At 41.4% G+C, this 14,922-nt stretch overlaps 1 protein-coding gene across 1 annotated transcript in view; it reads left to right on the plus strand.

The window, feature by feature from the left end:
• Positions 1 to 14,922, plus strand: part of LOC102695458 (FERM and PDZ domain-containing protein 1) — a 56,344-nt gene that overhangs the window by 9,868 nt on the left and 31,554 nt on the right. Inside the window, exon 2 of the mRNA XM_015345946.2 lies at positions 2,796 to 2,941. The gene's annotated coding sequence lies outside the window, so the exon portion shown is untranslated. The remainder of the gene's footprint in view (positions 1 to 2,795; positions 2,942 to 14,922) is intronic.

Here is a 14,922-nt window from a genome sequence, read left to right on the forward strand (position 1 = left end):
ATGTTTGTTTGCCAGCTTCACATGGTCTTTAAAATAATTTCCATTATTGATTATGGGCATCGTAGTGTGAATCCGTCTTCAAGAAACAGTTGGGTGAAAATTTCACCATACGAGCAAATGGGCTTGCCATTTGTATCACATCTTTTCTTTTAAAGAGTGCCTTTGGGAGTTCCAGAATATGTCCGAGAATATAATTGGACATACTGTATAATACAACAAATTAAAATGCCTGCTGTTTTTGGTTCTCGGCAAAGAAAGTTGACAGGTAGACAGATCTTGCACAATCCCTTCTGACATCAGTTTATTCTGATTCTGAATAAAAAAGGGCACCTAAAGTCCATGCAATGTGAGCTTTTATCAGCTCTGCCATTACAGACTTGCCTCTACAGCTGCACAATATGTCTGGTGTGTGAGTCAGTGGTGTAATCCAGCTCTGCAACTTGCTTTTTGATTGGTGATATCTAAAGATTTTTTTATTAGTAATATCAATCCACCCATATTCTAATCACTTCTTCCAACTTCCAACTCCTGTGACTCAGGGTCACAGGAGAGCCTATTCCGGCAAGTGGCAAAGTAGGGTACACACTTGACAGGACCCCAGTCCATAGCAGGGCACACACCAGCACAAACACAGACACGCACTCACACCTAGATTAACCTACCACTGTGTTTTTGGATTGTGGGTGGAAACTGGAGCACCCAGAGGAAACCCACACAAACACAGGGAGAACAGACCAACTCTAAGTGTGGAATTGAACCCAGTGCCCCAGCGCTGGAAGGCAACAATGCTAACCACGGCTCCACCAGGCTGCCAGTTGGCAAAATTTCCAGGGAATATACAGTAACAGCCTCCATAGGGTGCAGTGTTTCAGTTGTTATCCTTCTGGATGTTTAGCAAAGACACAGTGTTGGTGTCTTTGCTAAACATCGGTCATGTTGTGTGCAGACCTTAAAAGAGACACCCCTGCAGTGTTGGGGGAAATCCAGGACAGGTTTAGGGAACCATATCGCCCACTATTTAAACTATCTGGTGGAGTTTTGAGCTCTACAGTGATGGTCATGACAATACTTTGCAACATCTGCCCTAATAAATTAGTGCCAGTCTTTTTCATTGAGTGCCCTATATCTGTGTAATAAACATGTTCACAAAATACATCTTGCAGCTGGTTGTAACAGCGCTGTACCATGTAAGATGCTGCAGAAAACACATGGCGTTTAATTCCGGGCTTTGAAAACGCTGTGCGTTACTCTGTGAGAGGCCGTCTGCAGCACTCCCGAGAGAGTCCACCGGGAGGAAATGAGTGCAAGACCCGCGAAGGTTTTTACTGTGCTGCAGACAGGAAGCTGCTTTCCTTTCTGGGGTGGCGTTCCCATGGGAACCAGTGGCAGTGCGGTGTGGGTAGGAACATAAGCAGGTTCCTGCTCGAATGAAGCAAAGTGCTTCGATGCTAAAGTTCTTTAAAAACCGAGAGAGAGAGAGGAAAAATCTCACATCTGCAATTGCTTCTAATGCCTTTGAAGAGGATCGTATTAAATATTCATTGCAGCAAAGCAGCAAAAAAAAAAAAGACTCCACCCAGCAATCCTTTTTATTTATGTGTTTTTCCTTCTTGCTCTTGTTTGTGGCCGGGCTGTTCTGATCACAGGCTTTCACTAGAAACGTTTCATTTTAAATGAAAATCAAAACCCCTTTTATGAAAATGCAAGTTGCCCGGTGATATACACCTTTGTTGTGGATAGCTTTTGTTCATCTCAGCTTTCATTTTTTTTTAATTCAATTCAGACAGCTAAAAAAAAAACCTTCTACCTCAGTGCTACGACATCCTTGTCCCTTTTCCAAGCGCAACCTAGCATGATTAAGTATATAATAACGGGGATACTGCTGGTCAGGTTTGCAACAATAAAAATTATATAAAAAAGATTGATTTGATAGTTCAAGGAGCAAAGTTGCCGTGTCGAAGCCCAGGCTGATCTCTGTAGTCCAGGTGTCTCCTATTCAAGTCTGCCTGTGAGCAGGTGATCCAGGTGGAGGCCTGTATTAGTGTCACTGATCTAGGATGGGTTTGAGCTGGGTCAGGTTGCTCTTGGCTTTCTGAGCAACAGTGCCCCCTCTGGCCTGCCAGACTCCTGCACACTTGCAGCAGCATCCCTCGAGAACTGCAGCAGGCCTCTTCTAGGGGGTTGCTCTGCTGTGGGGCTGTCCGTCTGGAACAGGGCAGAAGGCTGGATGGGGCAAGGAGTTGCAGTGCTCATGTGTTCCATTGTGTAACTGGGACAAAGCCCAGCAGGTGCGTGTCCACAGGGCACACCGTTCAGTTCATCAGCTTCATGGGCCGGTTTCACAGACCCAGATTAGTGGTCCTTGTTTTGCTCACCTAAAGAAACATGAGGTAGGCCAAGATCAGTGCTAATCGAGACGTGTAAAACCACAAGTAAAAGTCCTTTGGAAATAACAGAAGCAGCACAGTTCCAAAACAGCTTCTATTTTAAAGATTATTAAGGGTTTGCATTTTTTTAACTGTTTAGATAATGGGGTGGGGCTGTTTTTCTACACAAATTCCTTTTGGAGCTAGTGTATGTAAACCAGGAAATTTAAAAAATCCTGTTAAACACCTGTTATTTATTTGTTTCTTGAATAAAAAGGGCAGCATGCTATGAGCGTCTTCCAATTAACATTTAAAAACTCCTTTATAGGACAGGCGAGGGCTCCAGATCATCCACGGATGGCTGAAGTCCTGCAATGCGCCTGACTCAGCGGTGAGGAAGGTCACAGTGTATGCTTTGGCTGCTTTCAGGACCCTGGAGTCGGTCCTGATGAGAGCCAGGCCCCACCCACTTCACCCCTCAGCCAATCACCAGGGAGAGTGGGGAAGCCAGCCACGCCTTTAAGAAAAAGGCCCAGCCTACTTATGAGGTCACCATACCAGAGGGCTGTAACTGGGTGAGTACCTAATCTACCAGATTATGCAGAAATCTGACACTGCTCGTTTGAGAAACAGCTGCTCCGAAGGAGAAGCTGCTGTTTTAGAGGCTGACAGACTGTCTGCATGGTCAGAAAATGGAAACATGCCCCTGTCTTCTGATGCAATCACACATCATCCAGACCAGTGCAGCATTCAGCTCCTATTCCGTACTTAGAAGATATTGTTCAGCACCAAGGTCTGATGTTTATGTTGTTTCAAATATCGTGAATACAACTGAATACAAAAAAAATGCAATTACATCAATCCTGGAAGGTTTGGAGGGTTTGGAAAAACACTCAGTTCCACTGGCTGTTCCTTAGTAAGCATTTCTGAGTAAAACATTCACACCAGTCTTATAATATGTCACTCTATATGCAAAGAGCAATAAATGGATCAAAGTGTTTCTACCTTGAAAATGTGAGTGACTGGGCTGGGGGAAAGAGTGTGTTTAACAGACCGGAAAGTGTTTGCCCCCTCATTTGTTCCTCACATGGTGCAGGGGAGGACTGACACAGCCCACGCACTCCTAGTCCTGTGGGAGATCAACTCCAACTAGAAGAGCATATCGTCTGAGATAACGTAGTGTTCATGCTCCATGATAAACAGCACAGTCTTGTGTTGGTGTCTGTGAAATGTATGTCTTGTGTGTTACAGTAAGTAGTGCACACATAGGGACAATTGTCCCTTATCCAAGTCTCTGCTTCAGAGAAATACAGCCTGCAATGAGCTACGGTTGCCATTCATTTAAGTAGTACCTCAGTTTAATGCTTACTTTCTTAGTTAAAGTGTGAACTGTAGTTATTTGCTTATCTATAAATTGTGGTTACTTGCAAATAAGAACAAAAAGGTAACACATGAGACATGCGCCTAGTTCAGTTGATTGCTAGCATCTTCTTAATCGAGGCTCTCATCTGAAAGAAGCCAGTTTTTCCAGCTTCAACAACAGGTTTGGTTAGTTTGTTCCAAACTCCTGTTACCCTTGGTGTAAAGAAATGCCTTCTGCACTTCACCGTAGTTTCCACCTATTTGCACTATAGATTCAGAAGACGGCCACTGGCTTGACTTTCTGTATACTTGAATCAGGTTCCCTCGGTCCCTTCAGACCATGTGAAGTTAAAAAGATTCAGTTCTTTTAGCTTGTAGGCATACAAGATTCTTAAAAGCTTTGGAATGTGTCTGGCTACTCTACTCTAGACAGATTCCAGACCAGCACTATTAAGAAAAATCATTTTTGGTACATGGTGAATAAAAAAGTACACAACGTTCCAAACTACTATGGGTCTTAGTAGTGCATTGTAAGCTTCAGCTATATAACCTAGATTCTGTTTGCCCGTTTGCCTTGTCCACATTGTCAATAAGATGTAAATTATGTCCACATAAACGTCTTTCAGCTTTTTCATAAGTGACTTCTTCTTGCTCAGAGTTTCCCATCTTGCACTTACAGAATATGTTTCTGCTACCTGCGTGTAACACTCTGCACCTGTCATTGAATATCATCTGACAGGAGTCCAGTCTTGGATTGCTCTCTTCTACTCTTTTCTACAGTGTTTGTGTATCTTCTTATCTTGCTACAGTGTACAAAACTGACTAGTTTACATTAATTGAACATAAACTTGGAAGAGCAGCAGTCCTAGTATGGAACCTTAAAAACAGTCCCCCTGTGTGCAGTTCAAGACGAAATAAGGAAGGTTTTCCTTTTCCAAATCCATGTGGTCCACCCCTTAGAATCCTCTCTCCATACAAATGACCCGCAAGTTTGGTTTTAATTATCACTTCAATGGACTGTTATTACCGGGTTCAGTTTTGTCACCACTTTTATGGATGGGTGCTACCAGGGCTGGCCCAAGCTTTTGGGGAACCTAGGCAAGACCTTCAAAAGCCCCCCCCAGATCATGGTTATAGTTGATAGTATTATCAACTCCCAACACAATCTTATTTCTCAACACAATTACTTGCCTTGCAGCAAGTGTACAGTAAGTGCAGAAAACAAATCTGCAAATCTACCTAAAGCATTCATTCAGTCTTGCTAGCAGGCAGATTCCTAGGATCTTGCTGTTGGGGGAACAAGAGGGGATTTAGGAATTGTTTTTGAACACCAGATTGTTTTCCCTTACACCTGTGTCAACTGAAACTGAGCTGCAGTGGATACCACACACTTCATACAAATCGTTTCTGTTGCAGATCCTCAGATCAACACACCTGAAGGGGATGTGTGAAATTTTCCCTGTTGTCTGCTAGCAAAGTCTCTCCAAATCCAGCCTGTTTACATGGCAAACATCACCTTGACAGCTCTATCCCATGTTTGTAGCTATCAAAAACGACTAAAAGAATGACTTAGCAATCAGAAAGCTGTTTTTAAATAACAGTCAAATGTCCAAATACACTCTGATTTAAAAAGCCAAAGTGTTTATGTGTTTTTACTCATACTCTGGCATCACCTTAAACAGACTTACTGGTACAGTAAGTACAAGGATGCATTTAAAGCATTTTTACTGCAATCATGGATTTGTGTATTAGTTTTGAATATAGTTAACCTTTTTGATCAGCAAAACTTATTTTCATGATCTAACTGTAGATATAGCTCTATGCTTATTTATATGAAATTCCTAATCTAGGACAATGAAATGAATTATATAACTAGAGCACAGAATAAATAATGTGTACAAAAACACAAAGCACACATTTTGCAAAGATAACGGATTTTAACATTCAAAGTAATAAAAAAGAGCATTAGTAACACCAAATGATGATAAACAGGATCGCTGTTGCTTCATAATTATAGCAAATCGTAATTAAAAAAAAGTACTGCACTGAAAACTTTGTAGAAAGGGATTGCAGAAATAAATATGAAATTAAGTAAGAAAAGAAAAAACAACCAGTGCACCCAATAACAAGGGAGGTGGGATCAGTAAAGCTGAGCAGATGGGAATGTTTTATATATAAAAAAAAAAAACATTCTATAAATCAATCTGCCTGTATTTTCGACCTTAGGTATAGTTTAATCTACCTGAGCTCTGAAAAGCTCCTCTCTGCTCCAGCCGCTGTCACTGGGAGAGAGACTGCAATCCGAAGGCTACAGGTTAGGAGTTCATAATAACCCATTTTAAAGAAATACAGGAGAAACCGCAAGGGAAACAATGCGTTTTAATTCCGATTACGTATAATCGCTGAACAGTCTTTTGTACTCCACCTTTGCTTTCACGCTTTCGTTTGGCTGTGCGGCATTGTTTTTTAGCCAGGCGGCGTGCTTACAACTGCGGAAAACGTGAATCTGTTCACTTGCAATAGAAAACACCTGTAGTAGTCTACGTGTCTTGCTTGAAAATGTCTCATGTTTACTGTTCGCTAGTTACATGGATCTGACATACAGTACTCAAAAACAAATGAAATAGACATTATTACATTATTATATGTGTTATGCGTGATTGCAATGACTTGATTTGGCGTACCTGTGTGTTTTGATATCCTTGATCACGCTCTTTTTCTCTTCGCTTCAGAAACATACTACGTACTCGATTACGACCGGTCATTTTCTAACTGGGATTCCATTAGGATAATCCACAGCAGCAACAGAAAGAGCCACTAAAGAGATTTTTTTTTCGCTCAAACAAATTTATTTTATTCATCGTCGGTGAATTGATCCGAGAACTCGAGTTTCTCGGGAACGAGGGTCTCATTGACGAGATAACTCGATTATTTTGTTTTAGACCCATTTTTAATTTTCTTGTTTTCCGTATGAGACTTTAAAATCTAGCCTTGAATTTGATTTGCCTTTGTAGTTTGGTATAATGAACACATATTTATCCATTTTATGTCATACTGAATCTACTTGTTACAAATATTAAATAATATTATATACTAATAATTTTAGAAAACTAGAATTTTCCTAAGGTTATTCACCAATCTACAACATGAACATGAAACCTGGTAAGGAAAAAGAGAAGAAAAGAAATACAGCGTTTGGGCTGTGGAGCCTTCTTCAGGTGTCGCCCCAGGGGTGAGATGTCAAAGTGAGATCTTGACTAACTGGTCATTAAAAATTTGTTGGATTATGGGGCTGCTGGTACATAAAGCCTACTGTGTGTCACCCAGGTGGGTGCTGCATTTCAGTGGTGGATGAAGTGGGTCTCTTTGTAAAGTGCTTTGGGATGCAATATATATGTCTTAAATGCAATTGTATTATTATTATGTGTTAAACTACACTTTGTCAATGGTTTGCTGTCTATGTTTATGGAATGCTCATTCATCTTTGTTACTATACTGCACATCATCGTTAGTTACGTGCTTTAGTTCTAGTTAAGTTAACTGGTCAAGTGAAGTGATGGACTCAAGATGTGGAGGCCTAGGAGTGCTGTAGCTCTGCTCACGGGTCGATCTAGTTTGTATAGTGTGAAATGCCTGTTGGATTAAAGAAAGTGAAGTGGAGGCGGCTATGAGCTTAACCACATCAAATTGATATTGCAAATGTGCAGTTGTGATTGTTGTGGTTGATGCAAATTGTATGTCCAGCAAACAAATGGGCCTCTGATGCTGTCCACTTTGCTAGTTTTCTGTCTATGTTCCTGACACTGTTTTTTAAAGGGGCAGAGAGCACCTGCAGGCTAGTCAAATGCTTGTTTTGTTCCTGTTTTAAGTTCTCTTTCAGTCCAACCTTTGGTTTCTAAAAAGCAAAATTAAAGCAAATCGTAATTTAATCTCCAGATGAGTTTATTTAACCAATGGATTAGAGTGAGTGTGTGGGTTCTGACCCTGGTGAGGCTGGAGATGGGTTTTTATAGCTGTAGGAGGGAATTGTGGTGCCAGCCAATCAGAAGATACATGTCTTAACCAATAAAGAGACACTGGAAAGTTTAAAGTATAATGTTTATTGTAGCTAAAACACCTTTTTGTCTTGAGGCCCAGTGGTGAAGATCATGTCGTTACTTATGATACTTATGTATGATATATTAATCAATCTTAATTCCACTAAACGCTATATATAGAATCCTGCATGTTATTCGTAGTTGTTCGTTCTGCATCCAACTGTGTAGTTTTGCATCACAGTGTAATTCATTACTGTGTACGTTTCAGGTCTTTAGATCACTGTTGGTGAAGCTGTTCTATACTTTTCTAGAGAACTCTGATCTCAGCATGTTCCATTATATTTAATTCAACTGCTTTCTTAGCTGGAAATCACCTTGGAAGTGGAATGGAATGCAGTAGGGGCTTCCTTCATGCTCATCTAGGCTGATCGTCTGTGTTCCCAACACGTCAATTTGAGTCCAAGGGTTTTGTTCCAGATTAATAGGTGACGCAGTTGCCCTCGTGTTAAACCCTCCTGAAACTGGCATTTAATCTCATTAGTGAGCTTTGTAGGCACTGGGCTGTGTGCACATTGTTTTACTTCCAAGAAAGGGACAGCAGATTTGGTGGCTAGTTTTTCATTGTCTGGAAAAAAGTGTTCTTGGACAGCAGTTTTTCATTCGTTGATTTCAACTGTTAGCTGATCACGCTGAATAAAAAAGAAAAAATGCACCAGCACAAAAATGAGGAAAAAACGTAGAAAAAGACTTAGTCAGGTGACAGAGTTTAACACCGATCACGAGTCTGTTTGCTCACTTTCCCCGGGACAAATTTTCTCCTTTGCCACCTTGGGTAAAAATCTCAGTGGGTTTTCAATCTAATTTATTTCCTTTTGTTGGCCGATAAAGAAGTACGATGTGATTATTTCTTTTGTATTGAACTAACAATAGCTCCTACAAACCCGCTTTCATCTGTGAAGCCTCCAGGGTCAGGGAAATTAAACCGTTCTTGGATAGTCTGAATTATGCTTTCAGGGTTGTTGTGATTCCTGTGAGGAAAGGCCCCCAGACAAAATAAAAAAAAGGTTTTCCATCTCTACTGCAAAACCTTTAGAAAAAACCTTCACTGACCTAAAAAAACAAACTGGTTTCCAAACCTTTCCTGCGCTACGGAGATGTTGAACTGTATTTTGAAATACATTAGTAGTGCAGTTAATAAATGCCAGAGAAGTATTACACAGGCTAAATAGAATTGTTAAAACCTGTATTAAGGGCGTAGCGGTGGCTCTCTGGCTGGAAGGTTGCCGGTTCAAATCCCGCAGCCGGCAGAGGAATCCTACTCCGCTGGGCTCCTGAGCAAGGCCCTTAACCCCAACTGCTCCAGGGGCGCCGTACAATGGCTGACCCTGCGCTCTGACCCCAAGCTTCTCTCCCTGTCTGTGTGTCTGTGTGTCTCACGGAGAGCAAGCTGGGGTATGCGAAAAGACAAATTCCTAATGCAAGAAATTGTAAAGGGTTAATGAAGTGATGTTATCATTATTTATTATATTATTACAAATTCGTTAAGACAGAGAATTTGTGTTTGACAGAAATGTGAAACCTCTTGCTGTTTAAGAGAAAATAATATTTTCAAAAGACAGACTTGTCACAGATATTATCTCAGCGGCATCATGGTGGAATATTGAACTATGGCAGCAAATCAAAAGGCTGTCACACAATTTGTGTTCATATTGAAATGAACCCAGAATGTATTCGGAGAATACCCCCCAGCGTGCTGACATTTGCGTTCTCCGAGGCTGTGTGGAATTGGGAATTTGCCCCCGGAACTCTCGCGGTGAAGTCTGTCCCAGCTTCCGGGGATTAACTGGACTGTGTAATCTGCACAGCGTGGTGTCTGTCTTCTGGAAAGGCGCTTGTGTTCACAGAAGGATGTCGCCACAACTTCGGCCTGGTGCTCAGGCTGACAAGATTTCATCCTGGTCTCAAGGGCTGCCTCAATCAGCAGTCTAGTGGGGGTGAAAACTCTGCTGATACAGGTTTTTATTTCTGTAAAAGAACTGTCTTTACTGGCTCATTTTCTTTCTACGCATAGCCTTGACTAAACAAGTGTGATATGTTCAAGTGCCCCTGAATATGCTTACCCACTTATTTCCTATCCAGACTGCACCCTCAGCTTCTTTTAGGGTTCTGTCTTTTTCCTGCAGGCTACAAAAACTACTATAGCAAACAATCCTAAACATGTTCAGACAGGTTTTTAATGTGAATATTTTGAAAGGAAAACTTGAATGCTCAAACTAAAATACCAGTGTGGGTGGAGAAAGCTAAATGTCAGAAAAAAAACTGATCAAGGAAAATCTAAAACTAGTATATTCAGCCCTGAGTCAATTCTTGGAGGAAGCACCTTGGTTTGCTGTTCCGGTTGAGATACTGTAAGTCTCTTCTCAGCTTTGCACATCAGGATTGTGCAAGTTCCAATCATTCTTCAACCAGATTTGTTCAGGCTCAGTTGCTGGGTGGGGGACATTGTTGGACAGCAGTTTTCAAGACATGTTTCCCATCACACATTTCTTAATTGTCCGTGAGTGCTCATGTGTGTCCTGTGAGGGACTGGCATCCCAGACAGGGTGTTGGCCCATCTTGCACCTTCTGCTTCTGGAATAGGCTCTAGGTTTTCTGGAAAATCTGTATTGGATATAAGCAGCTTCCAGATAATGGAAGGATGTGCATGGAATCTATCCATCCATTTCTAACCCTTTCATCCAATTCAAGATTGCAGGGGAGCCAGCACCTATCCCAGCAAGCAATGGGCGCAAGGCAAGATACCTAGACGGCACTCCAGTCCATCACAGGGCACACACAGATGCAAAGACAGGCACACATCTTTGGCCAGTTTTCCCAGGAGCCAGTTAACCTACCAGCATGACTTTGGACAGTGGGAGGAAACTGGATCACCAGGCAAAAACCCATACAAACATGGGAAGAACATACAGACTCCACACAGACAGCACTCCAGGACCACAACTGATCTCAGTGCTCCAGCGCCTGCAAGAAATCAATGCTCACCACTGTGACCCCCTGCCACCTGGATGCAAATGCAGTCAGGATAAATAATCCCCTTAATTCAGTTGGAGAAATAATTTCTTACCTATAGAACTGATCTTCTGTGTAGTGGGCTGCCAAACATCACCCAGATGTGAGGTTAGTGGCGGATGAAGTGGGTCTCATTTTGTTTTGTGTGGAGCGCTTTGTGATCCTCTGAGATGAGGAGCACCATGTACAGTATGTGTGAGGAATTACTGTGATGATTGCTTCACATTTCTTTGTCCTAAATTAATTTGTCAGGTCCTGCCACTCAACCAGGTTATTGAACCAATACAACAGTTCAAATACTGATTGCTTCCGTGATATTAAGATTTTCGGTTCTGTGGTATTCGTTCGACTGGCATTTTAAAAGCACGTTTTCACGCCTGGCTGACTGCTGTTGGATAGGGAGTGTTTACGTATGCCACAATGTGTCTACTGCTCTGTTCCCTCTGCCTTTGTGAAGCTCTGTGACACAATCTGTCTCTTTTGCTCAGTGCAATCCCCAATACGTGAAAACCTCTCAACTCACTCTCTAGTCCTCGTGTATACAAGGGAACCAGCCAGCAGAATTGCTTACTGTCGCTCTGTGAGTCATTCTTCCAGATGTACATGTTGAGTACTGTTCTTCATAAATCCAGGAATGGCAGTTTGAGCCACATCGGGTATTAAGAACTACGAGCGCTCCTATGAATTTTACTGATACAAAGGAAAAGCAACGTGAAATTCTCTCTGCTCCCAGAGAGGTTAGGAGAAAGTGCCTGCTCAGAATCAGGAAAGAAGAGTGTGTACAATTACTACTGTTGACTTTTTTAATTGGCAAGAAATTTCCATGGGACTTCTTAATCTCCCCTCTGTCCCAGAGGTGACAGCAGCAATATCTGGGATAAATTAAATAAGAACAACCTGGCAGTTTTCATTGTCGGTGCTTAAAGCTCTAATTATTATAAGTTGAGGGCTTATGTGTTCCTTTATTGAGGGGCCTGGTACCAAATTCATATTTAGAGCTAATTCACTCACGTCGAAGCAACAGTTGTGATTTGTTTTCCGTGTTTAATCCGCTCGTTATTGTTTCACTTCCCAATTACGTCATCGCTAGAAACCATTTATGTGAAAGCTGAGCCTCGGATAATTTTGTTGCCTTTCAGGAATTCCCAGAGGTCATTCCAGGTCACAAATGGACATTAAGCAGAGTGACATTCAATAATGAGCCCAGTGTAATGTTTTTTCATGTTCGGCTGCTGCTTCTGGTCTCTACTGACTTGTTTTCAGTTCAGACAGAGTCTCTGTTTTTTGTGCGGTAAGCATGGGTAGTGTTTTCCCAGCATGCCTTTAAGGACTCCCCGTTTTACCTGGAGGGCGCAAGAAATTAGTCCTTGTTGAAGGTATAACTACTCTTGTGTTCAGTCAGTTCTAAATGACTTCCTCAAGGGCTCCCTGGAGTACCCCTGTGACATCAGAATATTGAGCTATGCGGAGTAAGGCTGAATGAATGAAAATAATTGTGCATGAATAATCATTAAAATGAACATGGGCATTGCCGAAATAGCTATAGTACATCTTCGAAGAAGAATATGCATAAAATACTAGAACATTAACACAGGGCAACAAAATATATTTTAAAGTGTTTTTCTGCATACTACATTTCCCACCTGTTAATATATCTTTTAAACCATAATTAACTATCATTAAGCCTTTGTACAGTCTATCTAACAAGGAAAGGAGGTGACATTTTTGTAGTATAGCTTGAACAACATGGCTCCTAATGTTCAATACTCTTTGCTGCTTTGTTCCGATGGAGATTTAAGTCCTTAAAACAGGAATAGTCAGAAATATGCCTAAAGACTTCCTTGTACTAATCCAATGAAACAAATATACAAAAGGAGAGAAAAAAACTGGCAAAGGGCACAAATAAATCAAAATATAAAAAGTGAATTCAAACAACCACAATTATTGTAGTCACACCTGAATCTTTGTTAGAGTCATAATCTGACTTAACAGGGTCACCGTTTTGTTATTAAACCCGACTTCAGTCATTCAAATTCATTGGAAAAAATAGCAATAATAGCAAGAGAGAGCTAACTCATAACATATTTGGATTTTGTTTTATGAAGTTGCTCCAGTTGAGTAAGGTCAGACCTTTATTTGTCTGGTTCCAAACAACTGGCTTGCTTTTGTCGAAGAGAAAAGTTTGGGTCAGACCATGATTTGTGTAATTGCTCCTAATTAATCAATATTATTAGTATTTGTTTCCTATCCTGTTCAAATTGTTGGAGAACTCTTGCATCTCTGCACTTGTGAAGGCAACAGAGATGCTGTCTCGGATGAAACAGTTGCTCTTTCGTGTTAATTTGGTGGCATCATGCCTGTGGGCATCTGGACTGCGCCATCTGTGATAATTATCTGTGTGGAATTCACCTGATGCAGAATGAAGGCTTTTCCTCAAAATGCCTTGTTAAACCGTTCTAGGGATCGTTGCACTTAGTTTAGCTATGGCTTGACTATGAAATGCAGAATCTTTCTATTTACAATGCTGAGGATGTGGCTACAACACCACGATTAGAGAGCTTTAAAGAGTGGGACATGAACTGTCTGTGGGGTGTACCTCCTGAGACTGAGACCGGCCACGCTGCTAAATTTTAATGAGAGTCTGGCTTAAATCTTGTATTACCTCTCTAGAGATTTAGGAACAGAAGAAACAGGAGCCATCAGTATGTTTGTGTGTCCATTAACACTATGCCCCTGGCCCCCTGGTTTCTAAGGCGAATTAGGATTTGGCTAGGGGAATATACTGAGATGTCTGAGGCTGCAGCCTTCTGGGTCAATTTAAACCTGTGCTTTCTCACACATTAGCCCAGAAAGACATCTTTACATGACAGAAACAGACAAGTCTCATGTTTCACAGCTGTAGGCCTGTTAGGGAGGGGAGTGAAGCATAGTGCTTCATCTCAGCAAAGTACCGTGACAGGAAAAAGTCAGAATAATTCGATATTCTCTCAAAGTTTGTCTAGAAAAAAGCCGTAATGAAGGTGCACCCTCAAGAAGTGAAAATGTTCAGGATAAAAGTAATTTTTCTTTGAATCTGGCAAAACAGTGAAGCAAACATATCTAGCTTGAGTGAAATTAATTACTTTTAGCCTAAAAAGATTAATTTGGATTCATCACTGTCTTGTTTTCTTCTGTAACCACACGATAGGTTTAGCACTGGCACAGATTTCATATATTTATAACCGTCTGTTGAAAATATGTTGAGTGTGTTTCTATGGAAGAAGTGTTCTTCCTGTAACACATAGCACAGGGAGGTGATGGATATTGTGTGCATCGTTTGTCTCCTCCCGTTACGATAGTTTTCAACGTGCTGTATCAATGATGCATTTAAACAGACATTTAGGATACGCTGAATAATTTGAACAGGAATGAAAAGGCTGGAGCTAGTACACAGAAGGAACATGCAAGAATCACTGACCCTGTGGATTTCACTCAGTTTCACGAGATTGTTAAAAAATGTCAAGCAGCTCAAAAATAAAATAATAATAAAAAAAATATTTATTCACAGGTTGATGCAAAGCTACTGATTGACACATACGGTATGAGATTCAGGAGTCCTTTTCCCTGTCATTGGACAGATATGAGCTATCCTCACCCAATGCTTGAGGTAGGAGAAATCCTTATCCCACAGAAAGGCAACAAGGGAGGCTTTTGGGATGCTTTCTGGCACTCTTCTGGCACGACAAGAGTATTAATCTTGCTAGCGTACTTCTGCTAGGAGCTCTGATTAAAGCAGTCAAGACTGTCTTGGTTCTGCACCAAATCATTTTGGGGGCAGTTAAGCCACCATGCCTTTGATGGTTGTTCTTGCTAAATTCCTACCCCGACACTGTTCTGCTTGCTCTGAGATTCAGTACTCACCTCCCTGCCATGGCGCTGTTGAGTGCTCTATTGGAGTGCAAGTCGGTGACTGCCTTCCCCATTGATCTCCCATTCATAGAGGCGCATTTGTAACACACAACCCCTCTGAATGCAGCTTGTCTGTGTGTCAGCGACTCTGCCTGGCCTGGCCTGGCCTGGCTCTGTCACAGTGAGGCTGGTGTAACAGT

The sequence above is a fragment of the Lepisosteus oculatus genome, chromosome 1 (assembly GCF_040954835.1).
Source record: "Lepisosteus oculatus isolate fLepOcu1 chromosome 1, fLepOcu1.hap2, whole genome shotgun sequence".
NCBI lineage: Eukaryota > Metazoa > Chordata > Actinopteri > Semionotiformes > Lepisosteidae > Lepisosteus > Lepisosteus oculatus.